Below are 19115 nucleotides of genomic sequence, written 5' to 3'. Positions count from 1 at the left end.
TGCAACAATTTATTACAATCTTGCATCAATACCGCGTACAGGTTGTCATGACTTGTGACAAGTGACCAAGTGACCGCAGTTTCTTCTGGAGCCCGTAGTAGGCCCGACTTCCACAGATGATGCGCCTTCGTATTTCACGACTGACATTTTTATCAGCCGTTAGCAAGGATCCGAGGTAGACGAATTCCTCGACCACCTCGAAGGTATCCCCGTCTATCGTAAAAACACTGCTTCCCAGGCGGGCCCTGTCGCGCTCGGTTCCGCCCACAAGCATGTACTTTATCTTTGACGCATTCACTACCAGTCCAACTTTTGCTGCTTCACGTTTCAGGCGGGTGTACAAATCTACCACCTTTGCAAATGTTCGGCTGACAATGTCCATGTCTTCTGCGAAACAAATAAATTGACTGGATCTGTTGAAAATCGTACCCCGGCTGTTACACCCGGCTCTCCGCATGACACCTTTAGTTGAACAACTGGCACGAAAGTCTATCACCTTGTTTTAGTCCCCGGCGCGATTCGAACGAACTGGAGTGTTCGCCCGAAATCTTCACACAGTTTTGCACACGATCCACTGTTGCTTCCCAGGGAAGCTGTTCTCGTCCATAATTTTCCATACTGTCGTATGCCGCCTTGAAATCAACGAACAGATGATGCGTTGGGACCTGGTATTCACGGCATTTTTGAAGGATTTGCCGTACAGTAAAGATCTGGTCCGTTGTCAAGCGGCCGTCAACGAAGCTGGCTTGATAACTTCCCACGAACTCATTCACTAATGGTGACAGATGGTGACAGAAGTCTACTGCAATGACTACTGGATTACGACTTGCCAGGTGTGATGTCAGACGTTTAACCATCTGGGTTAATTTCTCTATCGGCCACCTTGGCGGCGCATAGTAGCTACAGTAGTACACTCCATTTATCTTAGCTATAACTGCACCCTCCGCTCATGTGTTTACCACTTCCTGGATAGAAAATCTTCCCGTCGTACAAATCGCCGCTGATCTGGATCCGTCAGCTACCCAGTTTCGGTTACCCGCGAGGATGTGGTACGGGGCCAACAGGATAGCTACATCTGTCCTGGCTTCTGCTACCGACTCCCACAGCAACTGCTGGGCGGCCGCACAATAGTTGAGGTTGATCTGCGTCACTTGCACGGCTTCCTCGTACTAACACTCAACGGGCAAACAGGCCCAGCCATGACGTGGTTGTGTATCTGATTTCTGCTCGCACATAACGTGCACGATGGTGCTTTCTCGCACGTGTGCGCCTTATGACCCTCTTCGCCGCATCGCTTACATAGGCTACTCCTATCCGGCCCTTTGCACGCCCACGATTTGTGTCCCGCTTCGAGGCAGCGGAAGCACTTATCGACTACTGGTGGTTGGTAGAGGCTGACTGTACATACCGACCAGCCAACTTTCAGCTTACCAACTTTGATTACCTCGCTAGCGTTGGTGGCCGGTAACTTTACCATGGCAATCTGCGTCCCCTGCAGTCCTCTTCGCAGGCGGATAGACGCCTTTGCTACCACCACTCCACCTTGGTCCACCTTTGTGGCCATGGGCAGGGGTCGTCAAGCCCTTGGACATAGTCCCTGCTGCCCTGGCTGTTATTTTGCCTGTCTTGGTAAGATAGTTCCCACGCTATCAGCCAAGCCGTTCCTGGGTAGACGTTAGGCAAAACAACAGCAATTTCAATTTCGTGTTGTTCGCCAATGGTCCTCTGCTTACTTCCCAACTTCTATACGATTTCATACTTGTCGCTCGCTTGCGATAACTTTTAATTATGTGTTTCATCGTGCTTGGTAAATATGCTCCCTTCCACTTTGAGCTTAGGTAGTTCGATCTCACCGATAAAAGCCAATGAAAATCAATCAATTAGTTTCTTGCGGTGATGAAACCTCATAAACATTCCTCCGGAAGTTAATCCAGGAATTCCTCCGGAAGTTCCTCCAGGAATTCCTCCGGAAGTTCCTCCAGGAATTGCTCCGGAAGTTCCTCCAGGAATTCCTCCGGAAGTTCCTCCAGGAATTCCTCCGGAAGTTCCTCCAGGAATTCCTCCGGAAGTTCCTCCAGGAATTCCTGCGGAAGTTCTTCCAGGAATTCCTGCGGGAGTTCTTCCAGGAATTCCTGCGAAAGTTCCTCCAGGAATTCCTGCGAAAGTTCCTCCAGGAATTCCTGCGGAAGTTCCTCCAGGAATTCCTGCGGAAGTTCCTCCAGAATTCCTGCGGAAGTTCCTCCAGAATTCCTGCGGAAGTTCCTCCAGGAATTCCTCCGGAAGTTCCTCCAAGAATTCCTCCGGAAGTTCCTCCAGGAAGTTCCTCCAGGAATTCCTCCGGAAGTCCCTCCAGGAATTCCTCCGAAAGTTCCTCTGGAAGTTCCTCCGGAAGTTTCACCAGGAATTCCTCCAGTAGCTCCTGCAGGAATTCCTCTGGAAGTTCCTCCAGGAGTTCTTCCGGAAGTTCCTCCAGGAATTCTTCCGGAAGTTCCTTTAGGAGTTTCCTCGGAAGCTCATCCAAGTAGTCATCCGGAAGTTTCTCCAAGAATTCCTCCCGAAGTTACTCCAGGAATTCCTCCGGAAGTTCCTCCAGGAATTCCTCCGGAAGTTCCTCCGGAAGTTCCTCCAGGAATTCCTCCAGTAGCTCCTGCAGGAATTCCTCTGGAAGTTCCTCCAGGAGTTCTTCCGGAAGTTCCTCCAGGAATTCTTCCGGAAGTTCCTTTAGGAGTTTCCTCGGAAGCTCATCCAAGAAGTCATCCGGAAGTTTCTCCAAGAATTCCTCCCGAAGTTACTCCGGAAGTTTCTCCAGGAGTTCTTACGGAAGTTTCTCCAAGAGTTCCTTCAGGAGTTTCATCGGAAGTTCATTCAAGTTCCTCCAAGAGTTCCCCCAGGAGCTCCTCAGAAGATCTTTCAGAGGTTCTTCCGGCAGTTCCTCCTTGAGTTCTTCCGGAAGTTCCTTCAAGAGTTTTTTCCAGAAGTTTCTCCCAGAGTTTCCTTGGAAGTCCCTTCAAGAATTCTTGCGAGTTCCAGAAGTTCCTCCTCCATTCCGGAAGTTCCTCCAAGAGATATTCCAGTAGTTACTCCGGAAGTTCCTCCGGGAGTCCTTCCGGAAGTTCCTCCGGGAGTCCTTCCGGAAGTTCCTCCATGAGATCTTCCGGAAGTTCCTCCAGGAGTTCCTTCGGAAGTTTCTACTGGAGTTTTCTCGGAAGTTCCTTCAGGAATTCCTACAGAAGTTTCTCGAAGAGTTCCTCCGGAAATTCTTCCAAGTTCCTATAAAGTTCTTCCGGAAGTTCTGGTTTCTCCAAGAGTTCCTCCGAAAGAGCCTCCAGAAGTTCTTTCGGAATTTCCTCCAAGTGATCTTCCGGAAGTTCCTCCAGAAGTTCCTCCAAGAGATCCTCCGGAAGTTACTTCTGAAATTCCTTCTGTAATCCCTCCATCAATGTCCCCGAAAATTTCTTCGAGGGTTGTTTCAGGCATTCCTTCAAAAAAATCGTTTGAACCCAAAAATTCCACAAGGATTTACTATTGAAATTTCTCCGTGATTTCCTCCGCTTCTAGAAATCTACAAAAATTACATCGAGAACTCTCCAGAATTTTTCTGCGGATTTCTCTCGAAGCTCATGCAGAAATACTTTAGAGCCACCTCCCACATACGCCTCTGGTATTCTACCGGAAATTCCTCCAAGAACTCTCACGGATCATCGTTTAGGTTTTTTTCCTTGAGGATTTCCCTCATAAATTCTTCGAAAAATTCGTCTGCAAATTCGTCTGAGAAAAACCTAGGGGAAATCCTAGGAATGTCTTTCAGAATTCTCCTGGAAATTTGTTTAAGAACTTTTACGAAATGCTTATTTTTTCTTGTTTATTTTTGGCCAAGATACCCTGCATATTTGAATTTTGGTTCCACACAATTTTCGGACACTGTTTGGGGGACTTTTTGAAATATTTCACAGGAAAAGTTTTATCTTGCTCGTCCAAAGGACTGCTTGATTAAATGTAGTTTCACGTTAGCCATGTTGTTGCGAACCAACTGGTCGGGGTTCTGCCAAATCGCACCAAGCGACATCAAAAAAAATACCCATTTTCCAGCCCAAGCTTTCGTTCAGCAGCTTTATTTGATCACAAATCGCATTGGTTATACCTCAACTCCATAACTGAGGATGTCCTACACCAGCGGTTCTCAACCTTTTTCTTGAGAGGCACCCCTTCGAGCATTGATCCTCATTGAGGTACCCTATATTTTTGCTGTAAATGAAAATCACTTAATCACTTAAGACATATGACCAGAAATTACTAGTTACATGGCTCACCAAAAAGTTGTCTAAAGTTTTCGCTATTCGATGAAGCTTCCAATTTAAATTTAGTTTATACGTCAGGCTTCCTATAAGTATTTGAGGACTTTTGGAGGCTTCCAAACCTTTGAAAGGATACTTAAGAACCTCTTGAAAGGAAGCGTCCTCTTGAGCCTCTTTTAAAAGGAAACTTTCGAGCCTCTTGAAAGGAGGCTTCCGAGCCTCTTGAAAGGAGGCTTCCGAGCCTCTTGAAAGGAGGCTTCCGAGCCTCTTGAAAGGAGGCTCCCGAGCCTCTTGAAAGGAGGCTCCCGAGCCTCTTGAAAGGAGGCTCCCGAGCCTCTTGAAAGGAGGCTCCCGAGCCTCTTGAAAGGAGGCTCCCGAGCCTCTTGAAAGGAGGCTCCCGAGCCTCTTGAAAGGAGGCTCCCGAGCCTCTTGAAAGGAGGTTTCCGAGCCTCTTGAAAGGAGGTTTCCGAGCCTCTTGAAAGGAGGCTTCCGAGCCTCTTGAAAGGAGGCTTCCGAGCCTCTTGAAAGGAGGCTTCCGAGCCTCTTGAAAGGAGGCTTCCGAGCCTCTTGAAAGGAGGCTTCCGAGCCTCTTGAAAGGAGGCTTCCGAGCCTCTTGAAAGGAGGCTTCCGAGCCTTGAAAGGAGGCTTCCGAGCCCCTTGAAAGGAGGCTTCCGAGCCTCTTGAAAGGAGGCTTCTGAGCCTCTTGAAAGGAGGCTTCCGAGCCTCTTGAAAGGAGGCTTCCGGGCCTCTTGAAAGGAGGCTTCCGAGCCTCTTGAAAGGAGGCTTCCGAGCCTCTTGAAAGGAGGCTTCCGAGCCTCTTGAAAGGAGGCTTCCGAGTTAGGTGTGCTCCTGCACGGGTGGTGATAACTTGAACAGATTCACAACACATCGGACAGCATGTCCGTCTGGATTTGACTTGAGTAAGAAATGAACGACGTTTCTTTATTGTATCTTTCTTAAATACTAGTTTACAATTGTCTTCTTGCGTTCAGGTACGTGACCCAAACACGTGAGTAGGTAAAATAATAATATAACGGTGTGGTGTCTGACATTGGAAGTGTGCTTAAGGTTAAGGCGTTTATTGTTGATGTTTATAATGTGATGTTTTGGGCAAAACCCGTTAGTGGGTTTGTTTTAGGTAAAACCGTAAAGAGTACTTTTCGTAGACAAATGACAATGACAAGATAATGGTAGCTAATTAGGTATTCGATAATTTATGCTAATGGGTTTATCCTTATTGCTGATTGTTGGATTTTCCTGACATGATATGCTAGTATGCTACACCTCCCCCCTTTAGGAGAATGGTGTAACCATTCGAAAAGAATAAAAAAATATATATAATTTCAATATGAAGTGATGTACGCTCTACTGTGTGATGTACGATGTAACTTTTTACGCTTTAATCAATCTATTTTTGTGAACTTTGGACTGTTTATTTGTGACCGTATGTTTGATTATACAATTTGGTTCTTCTGATTTAATTATTACGTATGGGCCGATGTAAAAAGGGTCTAATTTCTTCCTATTTTCGTTTGTGATATAAACTTTATCTCCTACGCTTAATAAAATAGGGTTTGTATTTGTATTTGCTGCAATTTGTCGGTTTTGTTTACTCTGAATCAAGCTATCTCTAGCTATTTGGTTGGAGTTTTGGAGTCTAAATTTTAGTTCGGCATCATACTGATCAAGATTATAAATTGGTTCAATTGTTGAGTTTAAATTTTAGAATCTTGCGGTAGCCTAGCTTTCTTGCCGAATACTAACTCATAAGGAGTGTAGCCATGTTCGGTGTGTGGTGTAGTATTGAATGTGAATTCATAAAATTTTACCCAATCATCCCAATCTGTTTGATGAGCATTGGTGAAACATCTCAGATATTCGTTTAAACATCTGTGATTTCTCTCCAGTGCTCCAATTGACTGTGGGTGGTATGCTGTCGAAAAATTTTGTTTTATTTCCAATAGTTTACAAATTCGTTCCATAACCTCATTATTATACTCTGATCCTTGGTCAGTTCTAATTTCCAAGAATGATCCATAGATCAGGATAAAATTGTATACTAGTGCTCTGGCTAATATTGCAGCTTCCTTTGTAGGTACTGGTACAAGTACCACATATTTAGTTAAATTACATTGTATTGTCAAAATATACCTGTTCCCTTTATCAGTTCTTGTCAGTGGACCTGCAGTGTCTACTGAAAGGACTTCAAATGGTCTAGAAGGAGTCGTAGTGACTACTTCTGGCGGCTTAGTATGTCTGGTTACTTTATTCACCTTACATTTTTCACAATTTCTGACAAAGTTTGATATTAAATTTTTCATGTTTTTGAACTTATATATTTCTCTCAATTTTAAATATAGCCGATGTTGGCCTATATGACCTCCCGTAGGTGTCATGTGATAATGTGTTAGTATTTCATTGATATCCTCTTCATTTTCTATAAACGTCTGGGGTTTATAAAGTATTATCTCGTACGTGGAAATGGCATTGTTTGCGATTTCCTTGAGTGTATGGAGCGAGATAAAATTAAATATTTCGTTTTCCGTTGAGAGTGCTAGCTTATCTCTCTTGTAATGCTTCATATATTTCGATATTTCTAGAAGAGCAAACTCTAAAGCTTGACTTCCATTTTCGCGCGTGAATGTTACGTTAACTGTTCCTAGCATCTTTCTATAATTATGATTAAAAATGGACATCCTTAACCGATTGTTGTGCACGCTACCATCGAGTTTAAGGAGTTTATTGGTCTGAGAAGGGTTCTCAGTTTGCCAAGCTGTGAGGTGATCAGTCTCACTGCTAGCTTCCTGTGAATCCGTGGGTATTTTTAATGTTTCTTTCTTCTTTGTCATGGCTCTTGTGTTAACCACAAGAACACTTAGACTTTAAGTTGTTCTGAAGTAGTAGGAATTACAATACGTGAGAGCGCGTCCGCACAAACGTTTGCTTTTCCCGCTACGAACTCGATATCGAAATTAAAATCTTCTAAATCAACTCTCATCCTAGTGAGTTTTGACGTAGGATTTTTCATATTGAATAGGTATACCAGAGGCCTATGGTCTGTTCTAACCAAGAACCTTCTTCCGTACAAATATGGTGTGAAATAGTTAACTGCCCAATGGATTGCTGTTAACTCTTTTTCGATTATTGGTTTATTACGTTCACCGGGTGTGAAACTTTTGCTTGCAAAAGCAACTGGGAAATCTCCATCTTCGTACATTTGGGAGAGTACTGCACCACATGCTATATCTGACGCGTCTGTAGTGACAATAAATTTCTTTGAAAAATCTGGGTAGCGTAAAATTTGGGGTGACATTAGATATTGTTTGAGTTTCTGGAAACCTTCTTCATGGGCCTTGGTCCATTGAAATGTTGAACCTTTCTTTTGTAATTCGTTTAATGGTTTGGCAATGTGCGCGAAGTTTGGCACAAACTTCCTGTAGTAATTGCAGAACGCTACAAATCTGCGTGCCTCTTCAGCATTCGTGGGTCTAGGAAAATTTTTCAATACATCGAATTTGGAGTCATCTGGAAGTATTCCTTTATCGGTAATTTTATGACCGAGATAGGTAACCTCAGTCCGAAAAAATTTACATTTGCTGGCATTAAGTTTTAAATTGTAATGCCTTAAACGCTCAAATGTTTTTCGTAAGTTATCAAGGTGATGATCAGCAGAACATCCTGTAACTACAATATCATCAATGTAGATGAACGCACATTCTGGAGTAAGTCCAGCCATTGCTATGTTCATCATTCTCTGAAAACTGTTGGGACTGATATTTAAACCAAAAGGTAATCGTTTAAACTGGAAATGACCCGAGGAAGTAGAGAATGCGGTGTACTTCCTGGATTCTTGGTCTAGTGGGATTTGATGGAATCCTGACATAAGATCAAGAGTACTGAAGTACTTTGCTCTTCCCAATTGGTCCAAAATTGTGTCTATGCGTGGTAGTGGAAATTTATCTGCTAATACCTTTTTGTTTAATTGCCTGAAGTCCACTACAAGTCTCCATTTTTTTGAACTATCATCAGACTTTTTCGGTACTAGGAGAATTGGGGAATTGTAAGAAGACACTGAAGGTTCAATAATGTCTTCATCCAGAAGTTTTTTCACCTGACTTTGAATTTCTTCTTGTTGCGAATGTAATGGTGGTAGGGTTCTGCTTGCTAATTGGGGTTGGATTAGACGTGATGGAAACGGTGGGGGAATTTTCCCACGTTCTGAAGTTTCCACTTAACCTTTTACAAAAAATTATCGAGTTTGCTACAGACTTTAGAGTAGGTTTGGACGGAGTGGAAATTTGCGTATTTTTCAAAATTTGTGTATTTTCTAAGATTTTAGTACATTCCATGTATCGAGCCTTTAACGCTTGGTAAATTTTCACTTCGTCGTTCCACTGTGTATCCGAAAAACAACGCCTGTTTTTGTTTAAGACCGATTTATATTCATTTAAAAAATCTTTGAGTATTTCGCCCTTTTCTAGTATTCCCTGTAGAGACCGAGGACGTTTTATATTCTTCAACAAATTTGTATGTTCCCTTCTAACGTACTCATCGATCGTTCTCAGTCTATTCATTTAGTTTCAAATAAAAGGATTTTACATTTATAACAAATTTTTAATTGTCGTTGAAAGAATTTTAGTATTGTTTTTCCACATCACACTAGTCCATCATTGCTTATCATATGAATTATAAATATATTCTAGCACTTTTTTTTCATACCTGTATGTTTTTCACTACTTCGTATAACGGTATTACTGCTACCACGGTTGCTGGCACCGGCAGTCTTCAGGGTGGTCAGGTTTGACCGTTCGCCCCTGACAATGTGTGATGTCTCCGCACTCGTTGTAGCGTCTCGTAGGGTGGTCTGGCTTCGACCGTTTTGGCCTTGTTGTGATGATTGGTTGTTGCTAACTACGGCTGATTTATTGCATTTCACTATCCTTCACCGCGCTGGCTTGTGCTGTCGCTATGATTATTTTGATCAGTTTTGCTTGTTCACTTTTCTTCTTTTGTTGTTTGTGTTTGTATAGCGCAATGATGATTGTAAGCACTATCACCGCTATCGCTAACGTGGCGATTATTGCTAAGTACATAACGTTTTCATTGATGTTAAATTGTTCCATTGGCACTTGTAAGTATTCCTCACTTTCGGTAGTTTCCACTAAATGAGTGGACGTACTGCCCTCTGTTGTCGTCGTCACTATTATGGGCCAACAGCCCCTTACGCCGCACGCGAGTTTTATCATTAGTTCGTTTTTCTGCGTGTGCACTTTTGTTCTCACTGTGTGCGTATGTTATTTAATTGGATCTCCGCCTGGGCGGCTTGTCGGATTTTCGCACTTGTGAACTTATTGTGGGCGCGTATACACATGTAAGCGACCAGTACGCCTAGCATAATAACAAACGTGCCCGCTATCACTCGCACTTCGATGGTGTTCTCATTATGGTTGATTATCGTGTCACCGAACCACATTTTCAGGCTTTGATTTCACTAATTTTCCGCTGATAACTATAGGTTGCCGATTATAAGTCCGGATCGCACTGAGCTACTTAGACACTTTGTACAAACAGCAAAGGCTAGATCGCCGATTAGAGTCACGGTTCGCCATTAGGTGTGCTCCTGCACGGGTGGTGATAACTTGAACAGATTCACAACACATCGGACAGCATGTCCGTCTGGATTTGACTTGAGTAAGAAATGAACGACGTTTCTTTATTGTATCTTTCTTAAATACTAGTTTACAATTGTCTTCTTGCGTTCAGGTACGTGACCCAAACACGTGAGTAGGTAAAATAATAATATAACGGTGTGGTGTCTGACATTGGAAGTGTGCTTAAGGTTAAGGCGTTTATTGTTGATGTTTATAATGTGATGTTTTGGGCAAAACCCGTTAGTGGGTTTGTTTTAGGTAAAACCGTAAAGAGTACTTTTCGTAGACAAATGACAATGACAAGATAATGGTAGCTAATTAGGTATTCGATAATTTATGCTAATGGGTTTATCCTTATTGCTGATTGTTGGATTTTCCTGACATGATATGCTAGTATGCTACACGAGCCTCTTGAAAGGAGGCTTCCGAGCCTCTTGAAAGGAGGCTTCCGAGCCTCTTGAAAGGAGGCTTCCGAGCCTCTTGAAAGGAGGCTTCCGAGCCTCTTAAAGGAGGCTTCCGAGCCTCTTGAAAGGAGGCTTCCGAGCCTCTTGAAAGGAGGCTTCCGAGCCTCTTGAAAGGAGGCTCCCGAGCCTCTTAAAAGGAGGCTTCCGAGCCTCTTGAAATGAGGCTTCCAAGCCTCTTGAAAGGAGGCTTCCGAGCCTCTTGAAAGGAGGCTTCCGAGCCTCTTGAAAGGAGGCTTCCAAGCCTCTTGAAAGGAGGTTTCTGAGCCTCTTGAAAGGAGGCTTCCGAGCCTCTTGAAGGAGGCTTCCGGGCCTCTTGGAAGGAGGCTTCCGAGCCTCTTGAAAGGAGGCTTCCGAGCCTCTTGAAAGGAGGCTTCCGAGCCTCTTGAAAGGAGGCTTCCGAGCCTCTTGAAAGGAGGCTTCCGAGCCTCTTGAAAGGAGGCTTCCAGGCCTCTTGAAAGGAGGCTTCCGGGCCTCTTGAAAGGAGGCTTCCGGGCCTCTTGAAAGGAGGCTTCCGAGCCTCTTGAAAGGAGGCTTCCGAGCCTCTTGAAAGGAGGCTTCCGAGCCTCTTGAAAGGTGGCTTCCGAGCCTCTTGAAGGGAGGCTTCCGGGCCTCTTGAAAGGAGGCTTCCGAGCCTCTTGAAAGGAGGCTTCCGAGCCTCTTGAAAGGAGGCTTCCGAGCCTCTTGAAAGGAGGCTTCCGAGCCTCTTGAAAGGAGGCTTCCGAGCCTCTTGAAAGGAGGCTTCCGAGCCTCTTGAAATGAGGCTTCCGAGCCTCTTGAAATGGGGCTTCCGAGCCTCTTGAAAGGAGGCTTCCGAGCCTCTTGAAAGGAGGCTTCCGAGCCTCTTGAAAGGAGGCTTCCGAGCCTCTTGAAAGGAGGCTTCCGAGCCTCTTGAAAGGAGGCTTCCGACCCTCTTGAAAGGAGGCTTCCGAGCCTCTTGAAAGGAGGCTTCCGACCCTCTTGAAAGGAGGCTTCCGAGCCTCTTGAAAGGAGGTTTGGAATTGTAATATATCCGCCATTAATTATTTTTGTCCATGGTACCCCTTCAGGCCCCAGGTTGAGAACCGCTATCCTACACAAATGGAACGTATGAATAGATGTGAAATATTTTTTGTCTCTTTTTACGAACTAGAAATATCCTAAATCAGTCAAAAAGCCGCTTGGTACGATTTGGCAAAACCTCGACCAACTGTTTATTTGAAAGAAATACAGAATATTTGAACGATAAACACATTTAGTTTTATTGAAATTATCAGAACAAAACAAAAATCCCATGCCATGAACTTGACTGAAAATAGGTATTTACGACTAAAAAAGCCATTCAGGATAATGGATCAGGATAATAACTTTCAATTTACAATAGAGATGGGACAAGACTTATCTTTAAAAATATCCATGAATTATGTCACGCTTAGAGGGGCAGGGGTGTTAAGCGAAATGTACTACCCATACAAAATTTTCTGATGTTTGATACAAAAAGTTTGACATAGGGCTAAAGGGGTTGAAAATACTCAATTTTTGCGTTACGTAATTTATTAATCTTCCCTAATCAATCAACACATCAACCTATACGGTGGAATAATTCCGTAAAATCCAACACTCAATAAATTTGAAGCTCCATTTTGTTATGCCACGCCTTTGCAACCAGAAACAAACAGAAGCTCCACTCGAAACCGAACAAGGTGGGTTTGCCAGACGACAAGTGCCATTTCAATTGGAAGAGGTGTCTGCAAATAATGGCGGTTGTTATTTTTATTTACCACTCATCGCAACACACTCGGTCGAAGTGCGATGGGTGGGTTCCCGTGTTGTGGATTCAACCCTCCCCGTGCATCACGTTGGCCGATGGCCGTGTCAAAAAGGACAACGGCAGTTAAAAACAACCCCAACCAAAACACAGCTCGCACTGAGCCATGCGGTGTGCTATGAGCTCGATTCGTTAAGTGGAGTGTGCGAATGACTTCAAGTGGAACCAACCACTTCTCGCGTGGTTATTATATGTGGAATTGTTTGTAATCGTTTTCATAAAGCTCGTTGCCAAGTTTAGTTTAAGCTGGCAAAAAACTCACCTTTCTGGAACTCCTTCTCTCTTCCGAGTACCACTCCGCAGTGGCGCTTCGATAGAGACGTTATCGTCGTCGTTCTCAACGGAAAACCCAGAAAATTAAGCGGTACGTGATTAGCGTTCAATTGTCTGCCACTTACTTGGAAACGAGGACCGACGAGGGGGGAAGACGAATGCCTGTGGGTGTTGGGAGCAACCGTACGTGGAAAGCAATTACAAGCTGACGACTTGTCTCTGGCGGAACACCACCCGTGGGGCGTAAATCTCGTTGTTTCACCAGCCAAGTCTAGGTCGGGGTGGCTGTGGGAGAACATTCCGGAACATGGGCAAAATCGTGCCGTTCCTTCACTTCAAATTGAGTCATTCTCACGCCCTTCGCACCGGTTCCGTCGCCCCCTCGTTGCTCGTCAACCGTCGCCAGTTCAACAACATGAACCGAGACGCCGGAAAATCCAACAAGCAAATACCAGAATTCCGCATTTCTCTTCGAGAATACCAATGAACCCGGCGTGCCGATGGCTTCAACATCCGAAGCAAGCAGCTTCCGACCAGACGAAGAAGCCCGGGAAGCAAAATTCAAATCAGGAGGAAGACAGTCAAAGCGCTTTAAAAAATAGGAATTCCAAAGGTTTGGCTTCTTTTCTCGCCGGGTGATGAAGACGGTAGGCAACAGGGAGATGGAATTTGTTTTCCTCATGTTCATCGACCTTCCCGAGCAAAGCTTGAGAGCAAAACGATAACTCGTTTTGATGTTGTGAAATCGCCGAATATGATTACTCAATTTGATGTCTTTTTGGTCGTTTTAACGGTTAAAATAACAAAATGTATAGCAGAAAAATCTTACTGTGACATCAAATCGAAAACTATTCCTGCTATCGATGAGAGCAAATCGAAAACTAAATTTGATATTGGTTCCGATAACAAAATAAGTACACAGTTTGATGTCAGATCATACAATTTAGAAATCTACAGCAAAATGAGATCAAAGTATGTAATCAATCATGATGATTCATATTTGAAAACAAATTATGATTTCAATTTGATGTCGAATTCAAAATGTGTTTTCTATATGCTCTCGTTATGTTTTCAGACTTTGCTCGGGTTTCCGTACTGGGGTTGCGGGCTGCTGCCAAGGTGATCAGCAATCTAATTGGCTGGTGCCGGCGGCTGCACGGATTGATGAAGCGAATCGCTACGTACCTACTACATGAAATGGAAATAATTGGCAACGGAGAAGCGGAATTGATGGCGTTCTTCGCCGTTTAACGGGAGGAATTTGTTTGCCTTGTCTTTGCCGCTGTTCGATTGCAAGTTCATTTAACTTTGAAGAGATGGGAGTATGTAATGGGTATGAATTTCAACATGTTTTGTGCGTAATATTGGAAATGTTTCTGGCGTACCTCACCTGGTCCGTTGGCAGGTATTTCCGGAATCTAACATTTGAAACTGTATGAAAATTACCACGGTTGGGGATTGATTTATCTTCTTTTTCGAGTATTGAGAATACAAAATAATTAGTTGTTTTAACAAAACTATAACAAAAAGGTAAAGTCAGTTATTTTCCAGGTGGAATTTTGAATATCTAGCTCTTTCGTTCCGCAGCTGATAGCTGCCTGGGGCAATTAAAAGTTCATTTGCCTCCTCCATATTCCGTCTTCAATTTCTTATGAAGCAAAGCAATAATACGAATGGAAATGAAAATTGGGATTCTGATTCAAATTGTGACACTGATATTTGAATACCTGTTTATCATATTTTTGTGACAGTTGAAACATCAATCCGGCATTAATGGATTCAAGATGACATATACTCATCGAAATATATTAGGATACAGTAAGGAACGTCAAGTATAAAATCCACTCTTACCACATATCCGCATAAGAACAACATTTTTCTGTTAAGATAATCAAATTCAATTTATATTGATAAACTTTCTTTCATCAAATCATCAACTCCTTATCAGATTGTGTGAACCCTAGAGCAAACCCACGTCAAAACTTCCCTCCTCGCAACGAGCAGGAAACTACTTAACATGTAAAACAGGTCCACCACTGAAAACCGGTAAACCTCGTAAACTGAACCGTCTAAACAACCAATCCGTCTCAAATAGCATTGCTTCGCATGTAAACAAGAAGGAAAACCAGAAATAACAGAAAAACTTCCGGACCTGCGGAAAAGTTAATCTAATCGCAAGCCCTCCTTCGGATTCGTCCTCCCCATTCTGAACGGGGGACGACTTTCGACAACTTACCGACCTTTCAACCAACTTCCACTCCAATGCCATGGCGGTGCCAATGCTGCTGCTTGCCACCCTGATCAAAGTTTGGCCGCCCTCGGGGGAGGAATGAAAGGAAAAACAAATAAACTCATTGAAAGGCGAAGAACGCAATAATCGGGACGAAGACAATACCAGAATGCGGTACCTTCCTACCACCTCCGAGCCGTAGATGCGGGTGGATGTCGAGTGGTTCGTCAGCTCCTTGCAGGGGTGTGCCGCCCATAAATAGAAAAGATAAAGCGCAGCAGATAACAAAGTGCCTCCTTTCGGGTCGGTTCCGTTCGATGCCGGGTTGAATGCCAGGCACTTGAAACATGGCAAACGAAGGAATCGTTGGGAAAACGGAAAACTATGAATAGAATCCGGAGGATTGGTGAAAAACAACAGAGCTTCCGCCTTCAATCGTATGTGTTTCGTTGTTCGGCCGCGTGCGTATGACACGACACGACGTGTAGCGTGGTTCGAAAAGGGCAAGATGAACACAAATGGAAGGGTAGTTTGATGACGATGTTTTTAAAATATTACTACGATCAATATTGAATTGTTTTGAATTAAATTTGGTTATTAGTATTCCAGAGTCTTGACATTCAAATATTCTTCTTCTTATCTTATGGATCCTGTACACCTCCGGTGGTGCAAAGGGCCGACTTGAAAGATCTCCATCCTGAGCGATGCCCGGCTATCGCTTTAACCTGTTGCCAGGTTAGATTTCGGTCGACTTCTTTTATTTCTTTATTAAGGCTTCGCCGCCATGAGCCTCTGGGTCTGCCTCTGCTGCGATGTCCCGCTGGGTTCCAGTCTAATGCTTGCTTACAGATTTCGTTTCTGCCCCTACGTAGAGTGTGGCCGACCCAGCCCCACTTCCGATCCCGAATTTCTGTTGTTATCGGCCTCTGGTGACAACGACGATGGAGCTCGTTGTTTGAGATCTAGTTGTGAGGCCACCAGGCCCGAATTATATACCGCAGGCATCTGTTAATGAACACCTGCAGCCGTTGAGTGCTCTCCACTGATACACATCATGTTTCGCTAGCGTATAACAGCACAGATTTCACGTTAGAGTTGAAAATTCGTATTTTGGTGCGTTCACTTATCTGCCTGTTTTTCCAGATATTTCTTAAACTCGCAAAGACAGCCCTTGCTTTCTTGATCCGTGTGCCTATGTCGATCTTGGTGCCGCCGTCTGATGCCATTTGGCTACCAAGATATTGGAAGCTTTCAACATTCTCCACTGGTTGCCTGGCTACTGTGAAACTGGAAGGAGTCACCGTGTTTACATCCAACGATTTGGTTTTGTTGACGTTGATGACTAAACCTGCCGAGGAGGAGCGATCGGCAAGGTCGTTGAGCTTACTCTGCATATCAGCCATAACAGCCCGCGGTTTGGTTCACGGTCAATCGCATCTACCAGAATCTTATCGATTACGATGAGGAACAGTAACGGTGATAGAATACATCCTTGCCTCACACCAGCTACGACCCGGATAGGGTCGGGCAGGACCCCATTGTGCAGCACTCTACACGAAAAGGCCTCGTACTGTGCTTCGATGAGGCCGATGATTTTCTCAGGAACCCCCTTGCGTCTCAGGGCGCCCCATATATTCTCGTGATTGAGACGGTCGAAAGCTTTTTCGTAGTCAATGAATACCAAGTAAAGGGACTCTTGGAATTCGTTGACCTGCTCCAAAATGATGCGGAGCGTGACAATATGGTCCACACAGGATCTTCCGGCACGGAATCCGGCTTGCTACCGCCGGAGAGTCGCATCGATCTTCTCCTGAATCCGGGCTAGGATAATTTTGCACAGAACTTTGAGAACGGTACACAGCAACATAATGCCTCGCCAGTTATCGCATACAGTCAGTTCACCCTTTTTGGGCACCTTCACTAAGATACCTTGCATCCAGGCGACCGGGAAAGTTGCGGTGTCCCAGATATTACGAAATAAACGATGCAGTAGTTGAGCGGATGTCATGGGGTCAGCTTTGAGCATCTCGGCTGATATGCGGTCGACCCCTGGGGCTTTATTCGATTTCATGCTTTGGATGGCTGTTTGAATCTCTAGCAGTGATGGAGCTTCGGTATTGACACGTGTTATACGTCGGATCCTAGGCAGATCATGCCGAGGTGGTGATGGCCTGGTTGGTACTTGAAAAAGTTGTTCGAAGTGCTCGAACCAGCGTTTCAGCTGGTCAGTTGGGTCGGTCAATAACTGATCATTCGCGTCTTTCACAGGCATCGTTGCATTCATCTTCGCCCCGCTTAAGCGTCGTGAGATATCGTAGAGGAGGCGAATGTCCCCGGTTGCGGCGGCTCTCTCTCCTTCGTCGGCCAGAGAGTCTGCCCACGCTTGCTTGTCCCGTCGACATGAGCGTTTTACTTCCTTCTCAAGAGCCGTGTATCGTTGACGGGCTAAGACTTTGGCTCCTCTGATTTTCGATCGCTCTATCGCGGCTTTGGCTTCTCTTCGCTCCTCTATCTTCCTCCAGGTCTCATCGGTGATCCATTGTTTTCTTAGGGTGCGTAGTTCGCCCAGATTGTTCTCGCTGGTGGTGATGAAGGCATTCTTGATGGCGGTCCATTGGTCTTCCACGCTGCCACCTTCCGGAATATCTGCAGCACGCGTCTCCAGTTCTTCAACAAAGGACCGTTTCACCGTGGCATCTTCCAGTCGGCGTGTGTTGAATCGTCGTCCAACTCTTTCCTCCTGCCGACGAATCCGCGCAATGCGCAGGCGTATATCGCCGATGAGGAGGTGATGATCAGACGCGATATCGGCACTACGTTTATTCCGTACATCAAGAAGGCTCCGTTTCCATTTTCGGCTGATGCAGATGTGGTCGATTTGATTTTCTGTAAAGCCGTCACGGGAGACCCACGTGACCTTGTGAACCGGTCGATGAGGGAAGAGCGATTCCGATCACCATGTCGTTATTACCACAAAATTCTGCGAACAGCTCTCCGTTTTCGCTCATTTCTCCGAGACCATGGCGTCCCATAATGCGCTCATGGTTCGAGTTGTCGGATCCGATCTTCGCATTGAAGTCGCCCAAACAGATCTTGATATCACCCTTCGGAATTCTGTCTACGACGGCATTGAGTTGACTGTAGAAGTTCTCTTTGTCTTGCAGATCGGCAGCATCGGTTGGCGCATAACATTGGATTATAGTAAGGTTTCGGACCCGTGTTCTAAATCTGGCAACGATTATCCTTTCACTTATAGGTTCCCACTTCATAAGCGCAGAGTGTGCCTGAGCGCTTAGTAGGAAGCCAACTCCGCGATGCCGGGGAGCGTGTTCACCTCGTAAACCAGAGTATAGCTGAACTTGTCCCGACGGCGTTCTGTGTTCTCCAAAGTTTGGCCAACGGACTTCACTCAGTCCCAGGATCTCAAGCTTCATGCGGCGTGCCTCATTGGCAAGTTGTGCCAATTTACCCTGCTGGGCTAGGGTTAAAACGTTCCATGTTCCTATTCGTGTCCGTTGTTTCGCGCTAAGAGTCGTCGCCGTAAAATCAGTCCGTATTCTTTCATTATCGGATTCTCGAACAAATTGATGTTTCGGGAACAGTAGGTTGTTGGCCCAAGGTTCCCTATCCACCGGGATGGGGCTGCCATCTTAGGTATAGCTTCCGGGGAATAGCATTTCATACTCAGTCGCTGGATGGCAGAACATACGCTGTTGGAGCCGCACCTCCTTGGTGGACAGACGCTCGATCAGTCGGGTCAAATTTGTTTAAAGTCCCACCCAACACCAGGACTAGGCTAGTGCGCTTTGAGCGGCACACGGTCGCTTTGATAGGGCCTGCTTGGGGACACATGCAGCTTTTTATAGAAGTTCAACAGTGCCCACTGTCGAACCCCACCACATCCTAGGCAGACCCCACAGTACGCACCCTCTCACTCTAGCTGATGTCAGAAGGACAACAGTGCCCAGGCTGCACTACCAGCTAAGTACGCAACCCTTAGCTGGCGGTCAATTGTCATCGGAAGACCCGTGGAAGCGTGAGTATTGGAACTTGTGAGGACCAGAGCTATGTTAGGCGCCCCTTCCCGGATGTCAACTCACCATTTCGCAGCCCTGACATTCAAATAGATTTATTTTGACATTCAAATAGATTTATTTTATTTAACATCAGACTAAGAACGGAGTGGCAGTGCGTAAAAGTCTGCTCCATTCAGCTCAGTCCATGGCTGCACGTTGCCAACCACGCAGTCTGCGGAGGGTCCGCAAATCGTCCTCCACCTGATCGATCCCCTTGCTCTCTGTTTCCTCCCCTTTAGTTTCCGTCGGATCATTGTCGAGTACCATTTTCACCGAATTACTGTTCGACATTCTGGCTATGTGCTCGGCCCACCGCAGTCTT

The 19115-nt window shown here is 45.1% G+C and overlaps 1 protein-coding gene and 1 long non-coding RNA gene across 7 annotated transcripts in view; both read left to right on the top strand.

Annotated features, from left to right (window-relative positions):
• Positions 1–19115, top strand: part of LOC134207367 (carbonic anhydrase-related protein 10) — a 136030-nt gene that overhangs the window by 78467 nt on the left and 38448 nt on the right. The window lies entirely within an intron of this gene.
• Positions 5147–5642, top strand: LOC134213725 (uncharacterized). Its single transcript, XR_009979513.1, has 2 exons — positions 5147–5215; positions 5288–5642. It is a non-coding gene; the product is annotated as an uncharacterized LOC134213725 (long non-coding RNA).

This window comes from Armigeres subalbatus, chromosome 1 (assembly GCF_024139115.2).
Source record: "Armigeres subalbatus isolate Guangzhou_Male chromosome 1, GZ_Asu_2, whole genome shotgun sequence".
Classification (NCBI taxonomy): domain Eukaryota; kingdom Metazoa; phylum Arthropoda; class Insecta; order Diptera; family Culicidae; genus Armigeres; species Armigeres subalbatus.
This window is presented reverse-complemented; position numbering and strand designations above follow the sequence as displayed.